The sequence below is a fragment of the Hipposideros armiger genome, unplaced genomic scaffold (assembly GCF_001890085.2).
Source record: "Hipposideros armiger isolate ML-2016 unplaced genomic scaffold, ASM189008v1 scaffold_106, whole genome shotgun sequence".
Taxonomy (NCBI): Eukaryota; Metazoa; Chordata; class Mammalia; order Chiroptera; family Hipposideridae; genus Hipposideros; species Hipposideros armiger.
The window spans coordinates 3,596,830-3,608,519 of NW_017731456.1; the positions used below are offsets into that span (position 1 = coordinate 3,596,830).

At 38.0% G+C, this 11,690-nt stretch overlaps 1 long non-coding RNA gene across 1 annotated transcript in view; it reads left to right on the top strand.

Annotated features, from left to right (window-relative positions):
* Positions 1-11,296, top strand: part of LOC109384925 (uncharacterized) — a 27,920-nt gene extending 16,624 nt beyond the window's left edge. Inside the window, exon 2 of the long non-coding RNA XR_002124525.1 lies at positions 7,999-11,296. This is a non-coding gene — a long non-coding RNA (uncharacterized LOC109384925). The remainder of the gene's footprint in view (positions 1-7,998) is intronic.
* The last annotated feature ends 394 nt before the right edge of the window (positions 11,297-11,690 follow it).

Genomic DNA, 11,690 nt, shown 5'->3' on the forward strand with positions numbered 1-11,690 from the left:
TGAATTGCAACCTTTTATGTTCTGACCACATAGACCTCTCATCTTTAGGAGGTGCTGTAATTTTTTTTTCTTTTTTGGGGACTTAGTTCTACAATTTCACTTATTTATTTTTCTCCTGGATTCTGTCGCCTCAGTCACATCTTTGGGGTGTGATTATTTTTTATTTTCTGTCCCATCTTTACAATTTCTGACTTCACAAGCTTCCTATGAGCACCTTTAAGTCTTTTCCTCTATTTTATCTAATTATCCTTTTTTTCATGCTTTTATGTATTTTTTCATGTACTTTCACTTATTAAGCTATGCACCCATGCAAGAATCCATCCATCCATTTCTCGCTTAGTAGTCTCCATGTGGATCAGACACAGGTAGGCACAGCAGCATCTGTGGAGAAGAAAATGCATGTGGCATTAGCCAGCCTTTCCTAATCCACTGTTGATGGAGGCATCTGATAGAACGGTTGGTTTTGAGGAGTAGGAAAGACATAGCTCAGTAAGGAGGTGAGGGTCACAAAAGAAAGGTGGAAAGGAGCACTAAACACAAATTTCTGGCCAGATTTTGGCACAGACTAGCCTTACCCTTTTCTTCTTCACAGATCTGGGACAGGGTGGGTTCTCTAAGCTTTCTTCTTATCTCTGGATATCTGTCCTTCAATCCCTGCCAGCCTCTCTCTGGATACCCAATTTCATTTTCCTTTCTCCCTGAATGTTAAAGAAAGAGGGAAAAGAAGCTTATTTAGACTTTGTATGTATGCCTACATATCAACTAGAATGTCTGCTCCATGAAGCAAGGGTTTGTGTTTATTTGATTCACTTCCATATCCTGTACAAATTATTAATGGGATGCTGAATAAATAAATGCCTTGAATTTTGCTCTTTTCATCAGGACTCAGAAAAGTAAACCTTTCCCTGATACCTTGTGTTCTTCTCTTCCTGTTCACTTACTGCGGTACTTTTGACCTGTGGTACCTGAAGCACAGCAATTCTGCAGCGATGGGGTTGGAATCTGCTATGTGCAGACAGCATGTGTGTGGAGTCTCCTCGTGTTGTACAGTGCCTTACAGTTTTAATCTTAGCGGCTCTCCTTTACATGATGCATAGTTGGCTTTTATGGCCCATGGCTATATAATGATACATCGATAGATGAGACCAATAAATTTAGTTACATTTTAACATTTTTATCATTAAATTCAATTGAGATGGTTAGTTCTGTAGCCCAGTGTACACACATTTTCACATTGGCCAGACCAACGTTTGTTCTTTGAATCCATTACATGAAAGTTGAAGCTGCATGGTGCAGTTGGAGCTACCTGTAGTACAGTTTTGGGCCATTAGCCATTACTTGCGCAGAGTAGAAACACGAGTGTTTGTGCCTATTCTCAAAAGGGAGTTCCTCAGGGAGCTGGGAAACCCTCTTGGGAGATTTATATTTCTTGGTTTATCCTAAGCTGTTCCCCAGAGGGTGGGAGAGTCATTATGGGTGAAGTCAGAATATTAGGTCTCAGACCAGGTCTCAGGTCTCACTCTTCAGTATACCTGAAGGGTGGCTGTATGCTGGTGCTCCTCCAGGGAGAAAACACAGATTATGTAAAGGTTTTATTCCTAGAGCTCTGCTTTTATGTGGACTTCCTCTAAACCTTCAGTTGGGAACTCTTAGAAGTTTTCACCGAAACATTCTTGAAATCACAATTCCCTTTAATTCTTTTTAAAATGTGGATTTGTTTTATTATAGCTTTCAAACTAAATGTACATTTTTTTATTATTGGAATAATTTATAAACATAGAAAATTTATAAAATACACAGTCATGAAAAACAAATAAAACTATAATTCTTCTATCCAGAAATAGCAGCTATTTATACTTTGATATATTTAAGTCTTCTTCAATGAATACATACATATATAGTTTTATATATATATATATATACATATATATATATATATATATAATTTTACAAAAATAAGATAATCTCAAGACTTCTGAATATCTTGAAACAGAATGTTCAAAATTTTTAAACAGCCAACATGGATTATTCTGTTGCTTTTAATCATATATCTTGAGCAGGGCAGTTTTACATATCAGTAAATATTCTTCTACACTATTATATTTAAAACCTGTATAATATACCATTATATTCATGTATCATAACTTATTTAACTAATTTTCCATTGTTGGACATTAATTTTTGGTTATCTTAAATCAGTGTAATGACTATGTCTTTGTATTTAACCGTGATTATTCCCTTAGGATAAATTTTAAAATCTGATATTCTGGAACAAATGTGGTGAATACATATTTAAGGCTTTGATATTTATAGTCCAATTTTTCAGTAAGTATTTCAGTAATTTATTGTTCTATCCACTGTGCCTAACTGAGCTTATTTCCCTGTATAACCGCAATGAGCCAGTCTATTCCTCTTACCCTGTTAGGTATAAGCTACATGACCTAAAGAGAATTTATCCCACCTTGAACTCCAAGAATAGGCTCTGGATACTTTAAGTCAGTTATCAAGCTGTTACCTCCCTTGCCACAGTGATCATGTCAGGCATGGGCATTTAACACTGGCCTAATCCAATTGGAAGGTGCCATTCCCTGGCCATGGTGATTGGTTTAGGATTGGACACATGGCCTATCAGAATGAATGCCAGGCAGGACTGAGCCGTTTTATAGAAAAGATGCTCTCCTTTTTGGAATGATGTGGTGCAAACCAACTCCTGAAAGAAATTACTGTATCCATTTTGCTTCCATGAGGATAGTCAGCTTTAGCACATGCTGATAAGTAGACCAGATCCAAAGAATTAGAGCAGCGGTTCTCAACCTGTGGGTCGCGACCCCTTTGGGGGTCGAACGACCCTTTCACAGGGGTTGCCGGTACTCGTATGTGGGCATATCTGCATGTGGGCCTGGAGACGAATAGAGGAGCGGTGTCTCGGTTCCTAAGACCATCGGAAATACGTGTTTTCCGATGGTCTTAAGCGACCCCTGTGAAAGGTTGAGAACTGCTGAATTAGAGGGAAGTGGAGCTTGATCACTGATGAACTACACCTGAAGGCAAACCTACCTCTGGATTTTTAAATTTTCGAATGTTCTGTTTGAAGTTATCCAGAGGTCTTAACATTTTTATATATTGAAATCTATCACTTTGTCTTTCAGATTCTTCTTTTACTTCTATTCTTAAAGAATCCTTATCCACTCTGAAATTATGGAGATATTTACTTACATTTTCTTTTAGCTCTATATTTTTGTGTTTGCCTTCACCTTTAAATCTTTGGTTAATTTGACAAATATTTTGGTAGGACTAAACGTTACTTTCTTCCAAATAATGATAACAACTAAGTATGTGAGGCAAATAATTTTCAAATGTAAAAGTACCAGTAAATCATTTGTTATTTTGTTTTCCTTAAATTTATTTCATTGAAAGTAGGAGAAGCTTTCCTTACTGGTTTGGTATTCAGGTGTGATGTTTAAAAATCCATTTTTTTTGTATGTAACTTTTAATCTAAAATGTCTTTTTTTGCCCATCTGGGCGTGTTGGTGCTATGACTAAGATTAGATGTTTCTATGGCTGCAGATGACTTTTTAAATTTTTGTTTAAAAGAAAGGAGCTTGCCATTATCTTTCAAATCCTGATACAAAAGGCTCAGCAACTGGCTCACTGTGTCCTATAAATACATTTCTCTGACACTTTGTAGTGTGTATTCAAACAAGAAGCAGAGAGGCAGGAACTGAAAAAAAAAAAAAGTCACCCTAAATCCACTGTTCAGAGATTAACACCTGGCAAAAAGGACCAGGACAGTTCTTCACTTTTTCTTTGAATTGCAACCTTTTATGTTCTGACCACATAGAGAACAGAAAAGAAATTTCCGGCCTTATGGGGACTTTTCAGATGACAAGTTTTTAGAGGACTCGGGTGCAGAGCAACTTAATGAGGTGAAAAAGATTCAGGCCATCTCTGAGGACCTGCAGCGAAAACAAGAACATGGTAATAAGTTAGAGGTTGGGAGCCTTTTATGTTTATATAAGGGACCCGAAGACTGACTGATACTGTCCCATTGCTGTAGAACTAGCTTAGTCTAAGTGGACCAAATGGGATCCTGCTTCTGCTTTGGATCTGTCAGCTTTTAAGGTGAGTGGACTCCATTGAGTGTTCTTTAGAGTGGAAGGATCTTTATGGAAATGATAGTTCAATTTAAATTTGACAGAGTAAATAGGAGCTGTAAGAAGATACATAGAGACACTGCAAGCTTTTTATACCAATGTGTAATGTGGGCCTCTAATGTGTACATAATACCAAGAAATAGTGCTAGGAGCAATCAGTAGTGGCTACTCCAGTTGATTTTGCCTCCTAAATATCATTTGCATCCATCTCACCTGTTTATTTATATGACTGTTACTTCAGTTTGTTCCAGGGGTCAGCAAACCTTTTCTGTAAAGGGCCAGACATGTAAACATTTTAGGTTTTGTAGGCCACAGGACTCTGTTGCGATTAGTCAGTTCTGCTGTTATAGCCTGAGTACAGCCATAGACAGCATGTAAACAAATGGTGTGGCTGTGTTCCAATAGAACTTGATTTACAAAAAGTGGTGGGGGCCAGATTCTACCTCTGGGCTATACGCATATATGGTTTGCTAACTCCTTATTTAGACCTGTAACGTCTCTCATCTGTGTTGTTCTAATGACTTCTCTTTCTTATGATCAGTTCATTTCAGTTCCATAAAAATATATTTTCGTAGGCATTTACAGTGCTAGGCCAAATAAGGCAAGATTCCTGTTCTTGAAGAACTGACAGTCCAGAAGAAACAGATATGACAGCCCATAACAATGCAATGAGCGAGAGTTGCTCTCTGCATTGCTGCCAGAATGGGCTTTCTACCAGAGATGATCATTTCCCTTTTCTGATACCTACCTTGAATGGTATCTTAAAACATCATCACAAGTCGTCGATGAGGCATGTGGATCTCTTATTACATGGCTCTCTGGCCTGTAACCATCTTCCTAGACTCATCTTTTTCCCTTTCCACTTCCACACCTTAAGTTCTAACTATAATCATCTTAGAATTAGCTATGGCAACCACACATACCATTATGCTCTTTTCTTCTCTGTGCCATCTGCATATGCTGTCCTGGAGTGACCTCCTTTCACTCCCCCAGGTCCAACAATAGGAAGACTTTTCTATTCAAGCTGTCCAAGGACTATAATGGGCTGCCTTGTTAGGTGGCAAAGGGGGTGTGATGGTAAGTTCTTTCTCACTGGAAGTATCCGAGCAGGAATTGGCTAAACACTTGGCAGATGTCTCAGATGCTGTTGGAACCCTACCCAGATTCTCTTGAGCAGGCCTTGTATTTATCTTCTGGCTGCTACAGGTGTTGGCTTTGAATATCACATGCCTGCATCCTTTCTCTAAGGATTTCCCTAACCTGATGGGAGCCACCTGCCTGGAGAAGCCAGGGAGGTGACACCCTTCCCTTCTTTCTTCCTCTGCCAGCCCTCAGCGTGTAGCCCGTTACTGTCTGATGTGGGGGTGGAAAAGCCCAGTACCCTTGCCCTTGGGTGGGATGATTCTGTGCTGTAATTCCTGCACCAGAGCTTCCCAGGGGTCCGGTTGAGAATAGAATTCTGAAACCACATCAACTGTGTTAGTTGAGCATTTCCTCAGTAAATTACTTGCAAAAGAATACTCGGAAGGGCAGAGAGATTACATGACATTTAAGATCTCTTATTAGTCTGAATGATTCTGTGTATGAAAGGATATCTTTACACTCCAATTCTATCTCTGTCAATTCTGTCTGTATCACACCAATCCTATTCCTGTTATTCACTGTGTCTCCTCAGGCAACTTTTGTGATCTCTCTAATTCTCAATTTTTTCATCAGTAAATTTGGGATAATATTAGTATCTACCTTACAGAGTTGTGAGGATTAAAAGATATCATCAATATAAATTTAGCACAGTGTCTGGCACATGAAGTTATTCAATAATATTAGATATTTTTGTTATCATTATAACCAATATTATTATATTTTCCAAAAACCAAAACTATGAAGGCAGTGTTTTAATGTTTTAAAACAATAAGAATTACTTTAGTAAAGTAATGGGAACCATGAAATATTCATATGCTTGATAAACATATTTGATTTCTCCATTGCGAATGGCTTTGTCTACGTAATTTTAGCTTAGTACATAGTAGGTGTCTATATTGTTGATGAATATAAAAATATATTGGACTAGAAAGAGATTGGAATTTTAGATGGTCAGTAAGTCCTAAACAGAAGATGAAACTAAAGATAACTGAATTTAAGAAATTAGAAAGATATTCATGACTTATATAAAGAATAGTCCATTCCAATATGTCTATTCTAGTTATGTCACATGTATGTGACCTATAAGTCATAGTCTTTGCAATAGTCTAGATCACATTTCCCTTGAATGCCCAAATAACAATAGGCTGATGCTCAGACCCACTTAAAATCAGAAGTTTTGCCATTTTAACAGATTCCCAACCCCAGGCATTTCCTGGAATCCTTAGGAACCTAACATTTGCACAAAACTGTCCTAGATATTGTTTCCTGTTTCATCCAGCTGCCTGACTGTGGACCTTTGCTCCTGTCATTTTCTGCAAGTTACTGGAGTCTTGAGAATGGTTCTTTTTTATGCCACCACTCTCTCCTTAACTGCTATGTCTAACAGGTTTATTGAAGGTTTAGGAATTACAGAAAAGAATGAACAATTATGGCAGATTATATTTTCCTAAAATGGCACGCTATTCCCCAAAATGGCCACACCATCCTACATGCTCTTCTTACAAAGTGATTGTATTGGTTTTCTATTTCTGTGTAATAATTTACCAGAAATTCAGTGGCTTAAATAACACTTGTTTATTATCTTAGTTTCTGCTGATCAAAAGTCAAGGCTTGGCTTAGCTGGGTTTCTACTTGAGGGTCTCAACAGGCTACAATCAAGTTGTTGACTGGGCTGCATTCTTAGATAGAGGTTGTTGGAAAGGACCCACTTCCTGGCTCGGTCAGGTATTTTCACAATACCTTACAACTGTTAGCACTGAGGCCTTTGACTCCTGCAGGCTGCCTGTACTTACTTGCCATGTGGGCCTATCCATAGGCAGCTTATGTGATAGCAACTTGCTTCCTCAAGGCTAGCAGGATAACCTTTTTCCAGTCCGCTAAGATGGAGTCTTATGTAGGTAGCATAACATAATCCTGGTAGTGACATCCCACCACCTTTGCCATATAACATAATGTATTAGTCTGCTCGAGTTGCCATAATAAAAGTGCCTTAGACTGGGTAGCTTAAACACCAGAAATTTATTTTCTCACAATTCTGGAGGCTGGAAATCCAAGATCAGGGTACCAGAATGGTCGTGTCTTACTGAGGACTTTCTTCCTAGCTTACAGATGATTATTTTCTTGCTGTGGCCTCACATGGCAGAGAGAGAGTAGCTCTTTGGTGTTTCTTCTTATAAGGATACTAATCCTATCATGAGGGCCCCACCTGAATACCTAATTATCTCCTAAATGCCTATCTCCAAATACCATCAAATTTTGGATTAGGGCTTCAACATTTGAATTTTGGGCAAACACAAACATTGTTTCATAATATATTTAAGCAATACTTTCTGTGGAACCACATAATACCACCTTTGCCCTATAACATAATTTAATCAAAGGAGTGACATTTCAGCACCTTTGTCACATTCTATTTCTTAGAAGCAAATCGTAAGTTTCTCATTTAAAGGAAGGGAATTATACATGCATATGTCTCATTGGGGTCACCTTAGTGTGTGTCCACTATAGTGTTGTTGACAACCTCTTCCTTCAAGAGGTGGGGTCCATTATGTTTCTTCCCCTTGAATATGTGTCCTTCTTTGTGAATTACTTCTATCATATTAGAATGGGGTAGAAGTGATGCTATGTGACTTCGGAAATTGTCATAGAGGATAATACGGTCTTTCTCTCTCTCTGTCTCTCTTTATCTCTATCTCTCAAGGCATGTGCCCTTGGAGTCATGAACTGCTGCGAAAGAACTCTGGTGACCTTGAATCTACCAAGTGGAGAGACTTCATGGAGAGGCCCATTTAGAGAGGAGAGGCTGAGCGCCAACAGCAGACATCAAATGCCTGACTAGCCATTAGATTTCAGTTCCCTGTCTTTGAGTCTTCCACCTGATACCCAAGACATCAGCATAGATAAGTCGTCTCTGTTGTGCTCTGTTTGAATTCCTGTCCTGTAAAACCATGAACAAAATAAGTGATTGTTTCTTGCCACTAAGCTTTGGGGGTAATTTGTTATGTGGTCATAGTAACTGGAGCAACAATGAAGAAAAATAAATTAAAACTAGCTACTCTACTATATGATAGTTCCCAGACTCATACACCAAGACTTTCCACAGGAAGACTCGTACTGGTCATTTGTTGTCTTCGTTTCTGACTTTCTACCGTGCTGTAGCAATAGTCTACCTCCCTCAATTAGAATGCCTTGAAGAGGTCCTGCCAGTTCTTCTTGAAGTTCAGGCCCAACTTCTCAGGGTCTCAGAAAGGAAAAACAACATCCTAAAGAATATACACATTCTGGATATTTGTCATATCACCAATGAGTGCATAGCCATTGGCATTTCATGAGGAGCACGTAAGCACCTCAATATCTCACACCTTTCCATGCCGTTATGGGTTCTTTGCTTATTTTTCTTTGCCAAATTATGTGTTGAATTGTCTTGCCCTAAAACAAAGATCCAATCTTCTCTTAGAGGTGAATCAAATCCCGAATATCTAGGGAATGAGAAAAGCTATTTACTTCTTTAAAAATGGCATTTTTTTCTCATGTCTCAAAAATATGAAGATCAAAGTGCAAACAAAAGACCTGATCATTTCTATTATATTCAAGAGGATCAATTCAGAAGAGGTCAAAGCATCACCTTACTTTAAGACAGGTAGACTTTCTTTCATGCTGTCATTCTGAGGGTCCGTGACAGAGAGAGGTGGGATGTGTTCAGACGAGACCCACCTCATTCTATATTAAGAAAAATCCCTCAAAGCTCTGAGTGCAACACTGTCCCAAATTAAGAGGAAGTTGTGGTTTGCCTAGTAATAAATAAGAAGGATGAAATTCAGCAAGCGATCCATATTCTTCAACTAAATTACTCCTGAAGGGCATTTGCCATTGGCAAAGCTTTAAACTTAAAATGTTTTCTGGCAATTTTTCTTCATTTTTTTAAGTAGTGGATTGCCACCTTGTCATTTGTTTCTTAGACCACTTTTCTTAAGTAGTTTCTAATGCCACAGAAAATATTGTTTAAATTGTTTGTCTTTGTTTATATTACTCTCAAAAACAGAAACCCAGGAGCAGTTAGAAGGAAAGAGAAAAACCTATTTATCTTATCTGCTATTGAATCACTGGGTCATCTGCTTTTGGCAATAGTAATACCATCTGGTCAATTAGAAATGGGTTTAATAAATACCCTATGTGACACCAGCTGCCTATCCATATTTTCTCAAGGGACGAATGCTAAGTGTTTCAGAACCTTCACAGGACTCATTCATGTACATTCGCTGGAGTGATGCCCAGTGACTTCCTGATGCCTGTAGGGAATCTGCGTGTTAGGGAGTTGAGGTACTGTCCTGAGGGGTTGACGGTGTTGCCCTGTTCTTCAGTATTGGCTTCTCTCTCGGGCCCCTGCCAAAGAGGACCTTTTTGTATGCCTTTTTTCCTTTTGCAGAGTGTGAGCCATTTTGATTAGGTATGCAGCTCTGTTTCAGAGAGACCACTGCAACCCCTTGTTAAGAAAACTACTATCATTAATAAAAAAATAATGAGATTCTGACCAGTTCAAACACAGTAGTCCTTGCAATAAGGGTGAGTTGTGACTTGCATCACAATAAAGACCAGCATTGAATGTACGTGCTGCAGATAAGTTCTCACAAAAATTCAGTACTTTTAAATCTTAAATTTCCGTTGTATCAATCTGCCTGTGCATTTTATTTAATACCCCCAGAGCATTTTGACAAGTGGAGGGTGCTGATGGCAGTGGTGGTAAGGAGGATAGTAGCATCCTTTCTGTTCCCCGTCACGCTAGATGTTTTTGACTAACCTGAAGATCCTTGACAGACAAGTTTCAGATTTTTGCAAATGCAGAAGCTGTTTTAGCAGATTAGCCAGAATTAATCAGCCCTGCATGGGAAATTTTTCTTATTAAGAGGAAAATCTCACCCATTTTGGTCACTTGGAAATAAACTTTTTCCCTTGTAGAAAAGTCTGTTGTAATTCCTGGTCTTTACTTTTCTTGCTTTCCTCCCTCCCATGTGGTCATTTCTTACTCAGACTTCAATATGCCATGTATAGTCCTCGCTTCATTTATACCTTTCCTAATTTCTCCAGAGGGTTGGTTGCTTCTTAGTAACTAACAGGTTCCCGTAGGAGGGACCGATCTCCACTCTTATGCTTAACACAGTGTATTGTAATTATCTCTTTATGTGTTTGTTTTTCTCAATAAGTTTGGATCTAAATGTCAAGGACTAATTTCTCAATAAGTTTGAATTCTAAATGTCAAGACTTTTCCCCCTAAGTTTCTATAGCTAGCGCCTAGCATAGTGGTAAGTGCTTATTACATGTTTTTTTATATGAAAAAAGCCCTGCGGTGTAAAAGACTGTGCGATTATTTGCCTCCTGACACAGAAGTTTCTCCTATGAGCATATATCTTTTACAGTAAATTTACATGACCAACTGTGACTCATTTCAGTTTTTTTCTCAGTATGATTAGAATTTTTTTTCCTATGTGCATTGTTGTATCTTATCCAAATCTAATTAACCCTCTGCACAGTTAACATTAATATCAAAATGAGTAATTAGGACGTTTACTAATGATGTTGAATGATCCAACAGTCACCCCTCCTTTACTTTTGTTTCTAATGGACCTACCTGTATTTATCATATAAATACTGTAAATACTGTAAACCCCATCAAGAGGAGGATACTGTAAGAGGAGTATCCTCAAGAATATTCTATATTCTTGACCCGGAAGGCTAGGCTGCATGTTTTTTTGGACATTGCATAGTACATTATGCTATCCTCAGTACTGCAGACACAAAGTGCTGATCTTTTCAAGAAATAATGCAGCATATTTTGTCATCTGGCAACTAGGCATTTCGTTAAATTCTGTAGAAAACCCTTCAGTAATCAGATGTTTAAAAGAATTCAGGTTTATGTAAAAGATTGTCATTTTTCACCTCGTATTCTTTCTCTGTTGCTCCAAATATTGAGCTAAAATGCAGAATAATGTAATTGAAAAAAAGGATTGATGAGGTTTCGGGTAAATGTATTACTAAATCATGCTTTTTGTATTTCTCTATGAAAGGATCCTGTTTTCATAAGAATCCACCTTTATTTTAGTTTGGGTTTAAGCTGCAGGACTTCTCTGTTTATTTTTATTTTTTTTAGGTTTTATATTTCATGTCTTGACGGTTTTCTGTGCATTATCTGTGTTACACATTTGATACTTTATATTGTATGTGAATCAATAAACATTGACTGTCCCAATTTTGTTGAAGGTTTACTTTATGTGTGTAGATCTGTTCTCCCCAACTACACAGCTAACTCGTTTTGAGATCAGGGATACAGCTTCTACCTGTTTATATTCTTAGTAGTGCTTAATGTAATGCCTATCCAAAGCAAACATTCAATAAATA